A 14484-nucleotide genomic window follows, 5' to 3' on the forward strand; every position below is an offset into this window, starting at 1 on the left:
GATATTCTGGCGTCGCGCCCTCCAGGCGTCGAGATGGAGCAACAGCACCGTCAAGTGGTGAAACTTGGAACTATCCTTAGTGACAATTCTTACAAGTAACCACATTTTACACATTTATACCATGATAATTCTTGACAGATAACTGAACTACGAATGATTCATGTTATATCTTTGTGTGTATGAACGTCCTATTTCATTTGTACTCCATAAGGAATGGAAGGTAATCAATATCTTTCAGTTCAGTCAGATTAGGCTCAAGTAGAAATTACCTCACAATTTGGTTTATGATGCATTAATTACGATGTGTTAAACGGGTTGTGTGGGGAAACTGATTTGCCAGACTGACCAAATTTAATGCCAAATTATTAATCCCTTTAATAATGTTTTTTTTTTTAAGTCTGCGTGAGCGAATAGAAAGGGTGTGCCACCCCCTTACTGAAGCCCCGCCCATAGACTTTAAAAAGACGAGGGGACCCCCTCGCTTTCTCTCTCTTCCAACTTCGCTCCTCCAACATCCTCTTCCCGATCGCTCTTTACCTGCAAGTTTCCCAGCCTGCTCCAGCTCTTTGTTCCAAGAAACTTGCCAACCACGTGGCCTTTTTTTTTCTGGCAGCAACCGTTGCCGAGAGCAGACACTCGCTCCACGCCACGCCAAAGCAGGTGCAAACTACAACGCTGACCCCAAAGACTCTTTTACTCCTTTTTTTCCTTGTTTTTTTTCTTCACCATCGGTGATTGCCCGCCAGCGGCGACCTTCGCGGCCCCGGGGTACACTTGCAACGTACCGCCGGACTCAAGGTCGTGCACCTAAGCCGCCCCGCACCTCACCTGCTAGTCGGTGGCACCCCGCCGCGGTGCCAGCTCACCTCCAATGGCTGGCCTTCCCCGTACGCAGGCGCGTAGTGGACCGAGCTCCAACACCTGGAGTCGGACAGCTGTCCAGCAGAACCAACCTCGCCGGAGAATCAACCTCGCCGAGTCGCCGACCAATCAAGGGACGAGCCGCGCAACTACGTCAGCCCCCGAACGGCTCCCTTGCTCACCCATGTGGAATACCCCCTTTTGATTTTCTTTCCTTTTGGAACGATGATTCATGTTATGTCTTTGTGTGTATGAACGTCCTATTTAATTTGTACTCCATAAGGAATGAAAGGTAATCACAGGGTTCCCGCGGGGTCTTAAAAAGTCTAAAAAAAAAAAAAAAGTCTAAAATTCAGAAAGTTAAATTTTAGGCCTAAAATGTCTTAAAAAACAGCCATATTTTCATCCTAGGTCTAAAATTTAATTCACCCATACATCCGTTCCTTACATTCCGAGAAGTGTATGCTCTGTAGAAAGAAAGAAAGAAAAAGAAAAAACAAAAAATGTGCGTGTTGCGTTGTTTCTGTTATTTGCGTGCTCAAAGTGAAGGAGACATTTCACGGGGTGCGTTTGCATTGTAGTTCATCGTAGTTCGGGCGGGCGGGAGCTCAGGTACGTGGGCGGTGCAAGTGAGATGTGACGCGCGGCGGCGGCTTGTTTTTCCGCGAGATACGACAACAGGAGGGGGAGGAATTATCGTTGTTGCTTTCTGCGGACATCCCGAGCTCAACATGTCAAGCTAACACTACCGGGACAAAAACAAACAGGCAGGGTGGTGAACGACGAACTTACGGAACGGGATAAGCCTATTTTATGCCTCCACGTTTGCTCTCGCGTTGATGACCGCCGTAGATCATGTTCATGAATTTTAAGTGCCGCGTCGCTCATGGCCGGCTGCGGTGCACACGTCGCCAATCCTTGAACGCCGTAGATGCCGGGGCTTAGCTCGCTTCTGATTGGTCTGTTCGATGGCGTTTTTTCCTTCTTTTTTTTCTCTCTCTCTCTCCGCCCCCCGCCCAGATAGTTTCCGTGAAGGCAACTGGCGGCGCAAATCGACTTCCTGCTCGGAGACCACGGCTGTGCATGTGGATATGTGCCTGGGACGAGAGGCGGAAAACAACAATAACTTAAAAAAATAAATAAATAAAAAATACTGTGTTCGCTAAGCGCATGGCTGTTGTGTTTTGGCGAGTTTACGGCCGACACCGGTGCAAATTGTCAATAATTAATTGCCACAGTGATGAACTCACTCTCCCCCCCGGCTTTGTTTCGTGTTTCTGAATTAAATTGAACTTCCTGAATCCGTCATAAAATGCAGAGGAATCGCCACTCTGTGGCGTCCCAGCCATAGCGACAGCGGGACTTGGTGTGAAACTCCAGCAGACACAGATGTGTATTGCGCACAAGTCGGAAGGCAAACGCACGAGCGGAGCTACGCCGTAACGCCTCCGCGCGAGCCTCTCGCAGAAGCATACTGAGGCCTTGAGACGTGCCCGCAATGAACGTCATCAAACTCAAAATGAACCACAGCAAAAAACAAACAAACAAACAAACAAAAAAACAGCAGCGATTCCGTGGTCATCGTGTCTCGGATTAATAAAAAATAAATAAATAAATAAAAAAGACGTTATACATTAACCAAAAATGAATGTGATGGCAAAAGAAAAAGAAAAATTGTTGATAAAAAGGGAAGGTTACTTTTGGCAATATTTTTTTGATATATTAAGTGGTTAAAATGTGTTTGATAGATTTATTGTTCCATAAAGTGGCTTCATATTTCTTTTGGCTGGACGGTAGGTTTATTTCATGTCTCAAATTTTTATGTTTCTGAAATACTTCACACTGTGCACATATTGTGTTTGTGTCTTTTTAAAGGTTAAATATTTATATTTCAAATTATCAGCCATTTGTTTTCCTGATCCTTATTTTGAATAGAAAAAAACAACAACCCAATTATAACTGTCAATAACGACTAATAAATATTGAAACTGATACATTTTTCAGTCATATCGCCCAGCCCTTTGTTGCGGTCTATTTAAATAATTCAATGTATGAAAATATAGAAGACATTTTTGTTGTTGTTTTTTAACACGTTTGAAGATACCGTAAAAATGTGTGGTGTTTTAAGATTAACGTCGACAAGCAACAAATGTCACTATAAGTTTTGAATATTTAAATGAATCGTATGTTTTGATAGCCACTGCTGTTGCAGGCAATACTTGTGTTCCAATCAAATATTTTGCAAATATATCGAGTTGCGTATGCGTAAAACATGCTACACCTCCACAAAAAATGGTGCGACCAAATCTTGTGCTGTGCGAGCAACTAAAAATGTTACTCGCATCAATGCTAGTAGTGGCAAAGTTAGTGTAGAGCCCTGCAAGTTGACATGGTTTTGAGAATCAAATATGTGACCCCCAGCAGCCCCCCCCCCCCTTTTTTTTAGAGGTCTTCCTTCGGTCGTGAAGTTGGTCTAAAATTTTTCTCATAGTGGTCTAAAAAAGGTCGAAAAAAGGTCTAAAATTTCACTGAGTGATTCCTGCAAGAACCTTGTAATCAATATCTTTCAGTTCAGTCAGATTAGGCTCAAGAACTATGGCGTTAGATTTGTGCCATAATTCCGTGCGTAACAAAATGTGTTTCGTACGTACAAAATGTGTTTCGTACGTACCAAAAATGTGTTTCGTACGTACAAAATGTGTTTCGTACGTACCAAAAATGTGTTTCGTACGTACAAAATGTGTTTCGTGCGTACAAAACAGTCCTCGCGCACGCTTGCTTCGTCTCTCCTCAACACGTACGAAACTTTGATTTACGCTTGCGATGCAAGGGTCGAGGCGTGATATTTGTGCCACAATTCTTAACCAATCAGGAGTCGGACAGGAAAGCAAATCCTGATTGGCTGTTTAATATCCAATCAGGCAGAACTTTGACAACGTGTCGTCACGCCGCGTTGCATCGTGGGCGCTTCTTCGATTTATTTATTTATTTATTTATTTATTTATTTTTATTTATTTATTTATTTTTTTAAACAAGCACTCGGTCCTTTCCTGTTTGAATTTTTGTCTGTATTTCTGCTGATTTTTATTTACTTAATAGAAGTTTTGTTATGTTACGGGATGAATCAGCTCCTAACTGCTTTCCTGCTTAGCGGAAGAAGGAGGGAAAACAAGTTTTAGCGCTCATGGTGATGTTGGATGACGGCATAAAATAGAAGAAAAAAAAAGAGAAGAGGCTAACCTGCTACTTACGTTTTCATTATGGTAAGTTACAAAATACTGTACTGTATTTAAGTCAGTAAATCCTATAGTTTTGTCCTCTTTTGATCGTGTTACTATCATTACAATCTTAAACAATGCATGCCAACATGAGTGGCGTTGTATAAGAAGTAGAAAAGAAAATGTTAGACCATCCATTTTTCTTTACTAATTTGTGCCTGGTACCACCAAAGGTATATCGTGAATAATAGAAAACATTGAATACCTAAGAGCACTGTGTTTGGCAGTCCAATGCCATAGTTATTGACGTAAGAATTGAATTCATTTTGGTTACAAGACAACCATACACCATGACTAGCAGCTGTTGAAATAAACATGTTTGCCCAAAATAATTGTTTTACTAATGTGAGAAACATGGTTGATCTTGTCATTTTTCCATAACAACAGATAGACAATTAAAAATCTGAGCGCTAACCTTGGGTTTTGTTTTTATTACCAGGCAACAAAGATGACAAAGGACCCAGAATGCACCTGATGACACCACAACAGAAGTGTCAAAAACACCACGAGAAGCAGAAGATGAAGAAGTGGAGTGGAAAAAATATTGATATCGCGCTATTGGCCCATGCAATATGCATATAACAGACATGCAATAAGTTTCATATGGAATTTTTTGCTTTTATCTGAATTTGACCAGTCAGCCACTTGCTAAAATGTGCACCACCATCCACTAGTTGAACATTATTGAAGTCATTACAATTAAATAACTCTGAAAACATTTTACTGCAAGAGTAATATAATTTGTTCATTAGATAAGAAAATCATCATCAGTCATTTCTTTAGATCCATATTAAATATTGCAATATCCATAGCTATATTCAGCAAAATCGCGTATTGCATGATTTTCCAATTTTGTGCAGCCCTAATTCCTGACGTTTTTGAGCCAGCTGATGAGACCAATTTGACTTAGTCATTAACTCATTCACTGCCAGTCATTATAGAAATTTTTTACATTTCCAATACTCACGTGATATTACATTCAATAATTATATATAAACCGAATCTACCAAATAACAGAATAGACTCCCTACTTTTTGTCCCGTCCCGTTCTTTTATAATTGACAGCAGAAAAATGTAGGTTTGCCAAAATACAGCCATTTCTCCCATGGACTCTGAAACTGTGTTTATTTCCTATAAAATGGGGCAATGATGTCATCTACCGGTGGTTGGGCATCAGTAAAGTTGTTTCCAAGTTTGATATTTACAGTGGAGCATGCTCAGATTCGCCCCCATTTAGCACCGCTCTAAAAAATACAATTGACAAGTATACTTGTCAAAGGCAGTGAATGAGTTAAAATGTCTGTAGGAAGAGTCAGAACGTGAAGCTTGAGCTTGACAGCAGAGAAATCAAGAGCTCCTGAAGAATGACAACATTAACATTGGACTATCATAATTTGAAGTTCGAATAGTTGTAATGGCCTGTTTTGCAGCATACCAAATCAAACATTTTTAAAATATGTTTTCTCCTGTAAGTTGTCGACACTTTTACTGAACTTATTTAAATGTGTCTTGCAAACAGTATCATTGACAATTAGAAAAATAAAAAGTGTCACACACACTGTATTCGGAACAACCTGTAAACAATAACCAAAATACTATTGCAGGTACAGTGCCAATGCGGTACATGACACATTTATGGTTTCAAGATTAAAGTGCGGAAGTGCACACACTGCACATTTGCCCATCATTGACCAAGAAGACCTCAGAGTACTGTTTTCACGATGATGTATTGAGAATGCAAGACCCAAGAGGTTCCACAGATGAAAATATATTACACATTGTATTTGTAATTGACACTTAATGATGCATTATCGATCAACAAACAGCAAACTGTACATTTTGTTTTTAAATCAAATGAATCGTCCTCAGTTACAGTGCATCTTTGCAGTTTTTATTTCAAGTTTTACACACAGTAGGCATGGTAGACTGCTATTGTGGAGCCATCCATCGCCGTCCCATCCATCTCAGCTGTACTCTCTATCCTTAGACATCGTATTGATGACTGTGACCCGGATATAGAAACGATGCGCAATCTGGATTGGTTTACCTGGTAAATTGGAAACAAACAAAAGCTCAAGGTTATTAATTGTAAAACGTGAAACAATCATATCCATCCATCTTCATGTAGTTATGGGAAAACAATGTGACCATCCATGTTTCTACAGTTTCTTGTTCATGTTAAATGTCTAGTACAACTAAGGGTAACCACTTCATAACCTCTGCAGCTATAATGTGATGGTCTTTTGAGGGAGAACAGTCAGAAGACCTTTGCAATAATCAAGTCTACTGGAAATAAAAGCATGAGTCAGGTTCTTCTGGTATGGAGCATGCAACCCTTCTGTCGAAGTCTTTTAGGTGGTAAAAGGCTGCTTTAGTGATTTGTTTGAGATGGCATTTATGTGCACAAGTATACAGGTAATGACAACAAAATTAGCTCGTGAATTGAATTCAAGAGCTGATATCTCGTGATTTTCCACGATTTTCTAATCAATATCACTAACGTACTTAAAAATCAGTAACTATGGCATTGTGTTAACAGTGCTTTTGGACATTCCATGTTTTTTTCTGTCTGTTAGTTACACGATATACATTTGGTGGCACTAGGCACTAAAAATGCATAAGAAAATAAAGAAAGGGGGTGGCGATTTTTTCTTCTTCATCATAACTATGCACATCCATTGCCAATGTCGTGTATGTAACTATTACATACAATTTTGATTGTCTTGGAAGCCTGTGTGTGATAGTGGCCAAGTTAAAAGATGCTACTTTTATGCTACTTACCGTTATGAAAATGTTGAAAGTAGTCTTCGATTCGGAAGTTAGCGTCCCCCCCAACGATCATCCAACGGTCCCATGAGGGCTAAAACTTGTCTTCCGCTAAGCAGGAAAGCAGTTGGGAGCTGCTTCACCCCGTAATATAACAAAACTTTTGTTAAGTAAATAAAAGTCAGCAGAAATGCAGATAAAATACAAACAGGAAAGCACCGAGTGCTAGTAAACAAAACCAAAAAAAAATCGAAGAAGCGCCCATGATGCAACGCGGCGTGACGACACGTTGTCAGTTCTGCCTGATTGGATATTAAACAGCCAATCAGGATTTGCTCTCCTGTCCGACTCCTGATTGGTTAAGAATTGTGGCACAAATATTACGCCTCGACCCTTGCATCGCAAGCGTAAATCAAAGTTTCGTACGTGTTGAGGAGAGACGTAGCAAGCGTGCGCGAGGACTGTTTTGTACGCACGAAACACATTTTGTACATACGAAACACATTTTTGGTACGTACGAAACACATTTTGTACGTACGAAACACATTTTTGGTACGTACGAAACACATTTTGTACGTACGAAACACATTTTGTTACGCACGGAATTATGGCACAAATCTAACGCCATAGTTCTTGAGCCTAATCTGACTGAACTGAAAGATATTGATTACAAGGTTCTTGCAGGAATCACTCAGTGAAATTTTAGACCTTTTTTCGACCTTTTTTAGACCACTATGAGAAAAATTTTAGACCAACTTCACGACCGAAGGAAGACCTCTAAAAAAAAGGGGGGGGGGGGGGGGGGCTGCTGGGGGTCACATATTTGATTCTCAAAACCATGTCAACTTGCAGGGCTCTACACTAACTTTGCCACTACTAGCATTGATGCGAGTAACATTTTTAGTTGCTCGCACAGCACAAGATTTGGTCGCACCATTTTTTGTGGAGGTGTAGCATGTTTTACGCATACGCAACTCGATATATTTGCAAAATATTTGATTGGAACACAAGTTTTGCCTGCAACAGCAGTGGCTATCAAAACATACGATTCATTTAAATATTCAAAACTTATAGTGACATTTGTTGCTTGTCGACGTTAAAATTAAAACACCATACATTTTTACGGTATCTTCAAACATGTTAAAAAACAACAACAAAAATGTCTTCTATATTTTCATATATTGAATTATTTAAATAGACCGCAACAAAGGGCTGGGCGATATGACTGAAAAATGTATCAGTTTCAATATTTATTAGTCGTTATTGACAGTCCCCCCCAACGATCATCCAACGGTCCCATGAGGGCTAAAACTTGTCTTCCGCTAAGCAGGAAAGCAGTTGGGAGCTGCTTCACCCCGTAATATAACAAAACTTTTGTTAAGTAAATAAAAGTCAGCAGAAATGCAGATAAAATACAAACAGGAAAGCACCGAGTGCTAGTAAACAAAACCAAAAAAAAATCGAAGAAGCGCCCATGATGCAACGCGGCGTGACGACACGTTGTCAGTTCTGCCTGATTGGATATTAAACAGCCAATCAGGATTTGCTCTCCTGTCCGACTCCTGATTGGTTAAGAATTGTGGCACAAATATTACGCCTCGACCCTTGCATCGCAAGCGTAAATCAAAGTTTCGTACGTGTTGAGGAGAGACGTAGCAAGCGTGCGCGAGGACTGTTTTGTACGTACGAAACACATTTTTGGTACGTACGAAACACATTTTGTACGTACGAAACACATTTTGTTACGCACGGAATTGTGGCACAAATCTAACGCCATAAAGAACGACCTCACAAATTAGTTTATGATGCATTAATTACAATGTGTGCTAAACGGGCTGTGTGGGAAAACTGATTTGCCAGACTGACCAAATTTAATGCCAAATTATTAATCCCTTTAATAATTTGCTTTTTAAAGTCTGCGCGAGCGAGTAGAAGGGTTGCCACCGCCTACTGAAGCTCCGCCCATAGGCTTTAAAACAACGAGGGGACCCCCTCTCTCGCTCTCTCTCTCTCTCTCTCTCTCTCTCTCTCTCTCTCTCTCTCTCTCTCTCTCTCTCTCTCTCTCTCTCTCTCTCTCTTCCCGATCTCTCTCCCGCTTCCACGCTGCCCCTCTTCGCTCTCGCCATCCTCACCTGCTACCTGCAAGCTCCGAGCCTGCTCCCACTGACTCTTTGTTCCAAGAAACTTGTCAAACACGTGGCCCCTTTTGCTCCTGGCAGCAACCATTGCCACGAGAGCAGACACTCGCTCCACGCTACGCCAAAGCAGGTGCAAACTGCAACGCTGACCCCAAAGAGACTCTTTTACTCCCTTTTTCCTTATTTTCCCCTTTTTTTTTCTTCACCATCAGTGACTGCCCGCCAACAGCGAGTCCCGCGGCCCCCGGGGTACACTTGCAACGTACCGCCGGACTCAAGGTTGTGCACCCAAGCCTGCTCACCTGCTATTCGGTGGCGCCCCGCCGCGGTGCAAGCCCACCTCCAACGGCTGGCCGTCCCCGTATGCAGGCACGCCGCGAACCGAGCTCCAACACCTGGAGTCGGACAGCTGTCCGGCAGAACCAACCTCGCCGGAGAAACATCTCGCCGACCAATCAAGGGACGAGCCGCGCAACTACGTCAGCCCCCGAGCGGCTCCCTTGCTCACCTGTGGAATAGCCCCTTTTTTTAATTTTCTTGCCTTTTTGAACAAACATTGACTATTTTTCCCCCTTTTTCAAAAGACCGCCCGTTTCTGCTCGTTCGACGCAGCACCCATTCTCATAAGTGCACGTTTGATTCCCCAATTTGACATATCGCTGTGTGCAACTTACGTTTGAAACATATCACAGATCTGGCAAGTTAAATTTCTCTTTTCCTGTTTCCTTATTCGTTCGCATTCTTTCCCTATTTTCATTAGCCTTATTTTATTTATTTTCTTCTGACGGTAGAATAGTTAGATAGGCAGTGTTTTGATTCTGTAGTGTAGTAATCGTGAATAAATGCATGTTTTATTAACTCCATTCCGCCTAAGTCATCTGTGTTTCCGAGTGGATTATTATTCTTTTGTTAGTACAACGAACCACTGAATATCGAGTGTGGCGACTTTAGATTATAAATGACTGATTGTCAGGGTCCGGTTGGTGGAGGGCCCAAATGCAGAGAGAGACAACAGGTGGATGGAGTGATGAGGGTTTATTAAACAGAAAGCGCTGTAGAAGGTAGCAGTCCAAGGAACGAGTTGTTGATTGACGAGCAAGGCCAGAAGCGGAGGGAGTCTAGGCAGGCAAGCGGCAGGGTACACAACTGGGGAGAGCAAAGATCAGGTAAGTCAAATGCAATAGGCACGCAACAAATGACTAGATAGCTAGAAGCACGAACTCTGACGGAGTGTGTTGATCTGGCGACGAGGTGGAGTTGGGGACCAGCTTACATACACAGCACTTGATGGAGATGATTGCTTGCACCTGGTCCCAGCTCCACTCGCCGCTCCAATCCTGCTGAGGGACACACCCACACTAACACGCTCAAGGGGCAGAGTCAGGAGACCTGACACCGATGAAGAAAGGATTTTGGTCGTTGTTTGCTCCTGTTCACCCAAAGCAAAGCCAACGTTGTGCCCCTAGAGGTTATCAAGGTAATTACAATTTACCTCTGTAATGTCCAGATTATTAATTCGTCAAAAAGACGACCCAATTATCGCTACACATTTAATGCTGAAAGAGATCAACGCTAATTGGGGACACGTGTTTAATAATTTCACTAAAACACATTTCCTGGTAGGACAGTCAGTTGGTATACTTAATATCCGTTTACATAATTGTCACGGACACATGCAATGTACAGTCGGCGGGGGGGTTTGAACATGCGACCTCCTGCTTACTGTACATGTGCTCTCCCAACTGCGCCACTGAGCAGAATTAGAAAGCTGGTCATAATGGTCTGTTGTATGTATGGAAGTGGGTGTGGAAAGTGGGAAAAAAATCAGTGTCAGTCCCATTGAAAATGAATGGGGAAAAGTTCATAGTTAACATTAAATTATGCGTGTATTGTAAGTAATATGGAGTCAGACGATATATACCCCGAAAGGCGTGAATTTTCCCAGCAAGTTGAAATTTGAACGGTGTAAATCAGAAGTATGATGTGGGAGTAGTTTGACGACAAAAAAAGTGAGGAGAATAAAATGCTATAATAAGAATAATAACTAGACTAAGCAATTTCTGGAGAAATTGCGTGGGAATGCTGAAAGCTGAATGCTAATAGCTGAATGCTAATGAAGGAAACAAAGAAACTGAAAAATACAAAGTAATTACCTATTAATTACTAGTAATAATAGTAGTAGTAGTAGTCGTAGTAGTAGTAGTAGTAGTAGTCGTAAAAACAGTAGTAGTATTACTAGTAATTATTAAGTAGTAACTTGTAGTTAATTGATTGTGAAATTTTATGTAATTGTAGTGAACAACAACAAATATAAAACCAAACTAGAGCTGCGAGCAGCTATAAAGGGCCCTCGCAGCCCGGGCCATGTTGGGGTACTTGCATGTTGGGGTACTGTCACATTGGAAGCAGAATTTCTTTAAAAATGGCATGATAAACCTTTACATGTGGATTTTCTTTGCCAGGTGTGATGAATGTGTCAAGCTCAATGGGTTTTGGTGAACGTTAAGATCTGCAAAAATCAGCATCCTTATTTATTTTTAGTCAATACGTTGCCCTGATTGGTATTTTTTGTAAAAATATATGTACCCATCATCACTCGTACTCATTGCACAATATTGCTTTTATTGTCCATAGAGGCTATCAAAATTAAATCAAACTAAATAAAAAAGTATGCATGTTTGGATAGGTCTGATGCCAGTGAACATTTTGAGTGGTGGAAACTAAAATAATATTCATAAATTACTTAGTTATCACACTTACAATGAGTTTACAATTTTTGCAAAAATACCGTTAAGTGGGGTATATTTTTTTATGCCTCAAGGGTTAGGTGGCGCTGTATATATAATGGAATGTTGTCATAGAGATACCTTCAAGCCTTGACTCTAAACATACATGTCAAGTGTGGGATTTGTTTTGGAGCATGTACCATGGAGTTATGAAGCATATCCTTCATTCACGATGTTGCTTTTAATGTCTATAGAGGCGATCAAAAATAAATAAAAAAGTACATATGTTTGGATAAGTCTGATGCCAGTGAACATTTTGAGTAATGGAAAGTAAAAGAATATTCATAAATGACTTAGTTATCACACTTAGAATGAGTTTACATTTTTTGTACAAAATACTGTATGTGGGGTATTGTGGCCTCAAGGGCTAGGTGGCGCTGTATTTATAACTGAATGTTGTCATAGAGATAGCTTCAGGCCTTGATTATAAGCATACATGTCAAGTTTGGGATTTTTTGGAGCATGCACCGGGGAGTTATTAAGCATATCCTTTTTCATTGCGAAACGTGTTTACAATTTTTGTAAAAATACCGTAAGTGGGGCATTTTTTTTTCTGCCTCAAGGGCTCGGTGGCGCTGCATATATAACTGAATGTTGTCATAGAGATAGCTTCAGGCCTTGACTATAAACATACATGTCAAGTTTGGGATTTTTTGGAGCATGTACAGGGGAGTTATTAACCATATCCTTTTTCATTGCGAAACACAAATTTTGATGCCCCGCCCTCATCATATAGTATTTCGAAAAGTCAAGATTTTTCCCCCTGTCGTTGGCTCAGGTCTTCACATGGTCCAGGTCAAGTCTGAAGTCAGTCAGATGAAACGTGTAGGAGAAGTGGGCAAAAGTATGCCCCCTGTAAATGTGCTAAAATCGTAAAAAACGGGATATTAAAAAATTCGTCGCTCACTTCCTGTTCATTTTAGCATATAGGTCCAAGAGACTTTTTTGTAGGTCTTGGGCTCCCTCATACACCTAAAAAATTCCAAAGATCTTGCTTAAACGTAAGCGGGGCTGCTTCGTTAAAAAATTCTAGGGGGCGCTATTGAGTAATTCTTGTAAAAATAGCACAATACACGATAAAATATTGCTCATTTTGCCAGGCCAGATGTGTGTGCCAAGTTTCATGTGTTTCTGTGCTAGTTTAGGCCCTTAAAACCGGCGTTGTTTTCTTGGTGAACAGCGCTTAGCCACGCCCACAGCGATTCGCGAAAACTCACAAACTTCGTGTTGTGACATCATTAGGCCCGAAACCCTCATCTGAACAAATATGAGTTAGGTCCAGTTAACGCGGTTGGAGAAAAACGTTGAAGAAAAATCGTAAGAAAAAAAATCGCCAGTAGGTGGCGCTATCAGTAAGATGAAATATAAGTTCGTAGATGTGTTAAGGGCTGGACTCTCATCAAGTGTGTGAAATTTTGAGAAGATAGGATCATCTGGGTCAAGTTAAAGCAACTTCTATTGTCACGAAAAATCTTCAGACTTTGCGGCACTGTAACGGCCACACCCTTTGCCGAAAAGTTACAATATTCGATGTGGGGCATGATCAACATCTTAAGGCTTTTCTGACCAATTTTCAACTGGATCCCTTCAACGAGCTTGGCATAGTAGCTAAAAACGTAAAGTATGACATTTATTGTCACCACTAGGTGGCGCTACATGTATAACTGAATTTCATTGTATAGTTATTTTCAGGCCGTGACTATTAAGTTGCATGAGAAGTTTGAGATTTTTTGGAGCTTGAACATGGGAGTTATTAAGCATTTTGTCTTTCTCTGACAAATGAAATTTTAAAGGCAGTATTTGATGCCCCGCCCCCGTCATATAGTATTCCGAAAAGTCAAGATATTTTGCCCAGTTGTTTTCTCAGGTCTTGAGATGATACATGCCAAGTTTGAAGTCAATTGGATTAAAACTGTTTGCAAAGGGCGGAAAAGGATGACCACAGTGAATGTGCAAAAATGGGCCAAAATTGGACATTCAAAAATTCATAGCTCACTTCCTGTACATTTTTGCTACATGGTCCCAATTGACTTTTTGTGCGTCCCGGGGTGCTACAAGTGCCTGCCAATTTTCGTAGCTCTAGGTCAAACGTGCCGGGATTGGTTTTTATTTTTTTATGCTAGGGGGCGCTATAGAGTCTCGTTGTTATGACAACATCAGAATATCAAATTTTTCGCCGGGCCCGAAGAGTGTGCAAATTTCGGTGAGTTTTCGTAAACGTTTAGGTCCTCAAAAATACGATCGTTTATTGGATAGTATCCGTAGTGATCTGGAGCGCTGGAATAATCTTCCGATCTCTTTAATAGGACGGATAGCTACTATAAAAATGAAAGTTTTACCAAAGATTAATTATTTATTTTCAATGATTCCATTTAAACCTACGTCTAACTGGTTCCAATCGCTGGACTCTGCTATCATAAAATTCTATTGGAATAAAAAAAAAGCTAAAATTAGTCTATCTACTCTTCAGGAAAGTAAATCTAAAGGAGGTTTAGAGGCACCAAACTTTATGTACTATTATATAGCTAATCAACTACAATATCTTGTGCTATGGAAGAGAGAGTAAGGCGCGCCCGTTTTAGTCCGTTGCGATCATAAGAATGATTTACGACCTAATTCGCTTTGATGTCCGGCTTTGATGTCCTTTGATGTCCT

At 40.8% G+C, this 14484-nt stretch overlaps 2 long non-coding RNA genes across 2 annotated transcripts; both read right to left on the reverse strand.

Annotated features, from left to right (window-relative positions):
* Positions 1-5891: 5891 nt before the first annotated feature.
* On the reverse strand, positions 5892-7143 carry LOC144027225 (uncharacterized). Its single transcript, XR_013285402.1, has 2 exons — positions 6921-7143; positions 5892-6186 (listed from the first exon to the last, which is right to left on the reverse strand). It is a non-coding gene; the product is annotated as an uncharacterized LOC144027225 (long non-coding RNA).
* A 2920-nt stretch (positions 7144-10063) lies between these two features.
* On the reverse strand, positions 10064-10314 carry LOC144026545 (uncharacterized). Its single transcript, XR_013285213.1, has 2 exons — positions 10265-10314; positions 10064-10189 (listed from the first exon to the last, which is right to left on the reverse strand). It is a non-coding gene; the product is annotated as an uncharacterized LOC144026545 (long non-coding RNA).
* Between the last annotated feature and the right edge of the window lie 4170 nt (positions 10315-14484).

This window comes from Festucalex cinctus, chromosome 10 (assembly GCF_051991245.1).
Source record: "Festucalex cinctus isolate MCC-2025b chromosome 10, RoL_Fcin_1.0, whole genome shotgun sequence".
Lineage (NCBI taxonomy): Eukaryota > Metazoa > Chordata > Actinopteri > Syngnathiformes > Syngnathidae > Festucalex > Festucalex cinctus.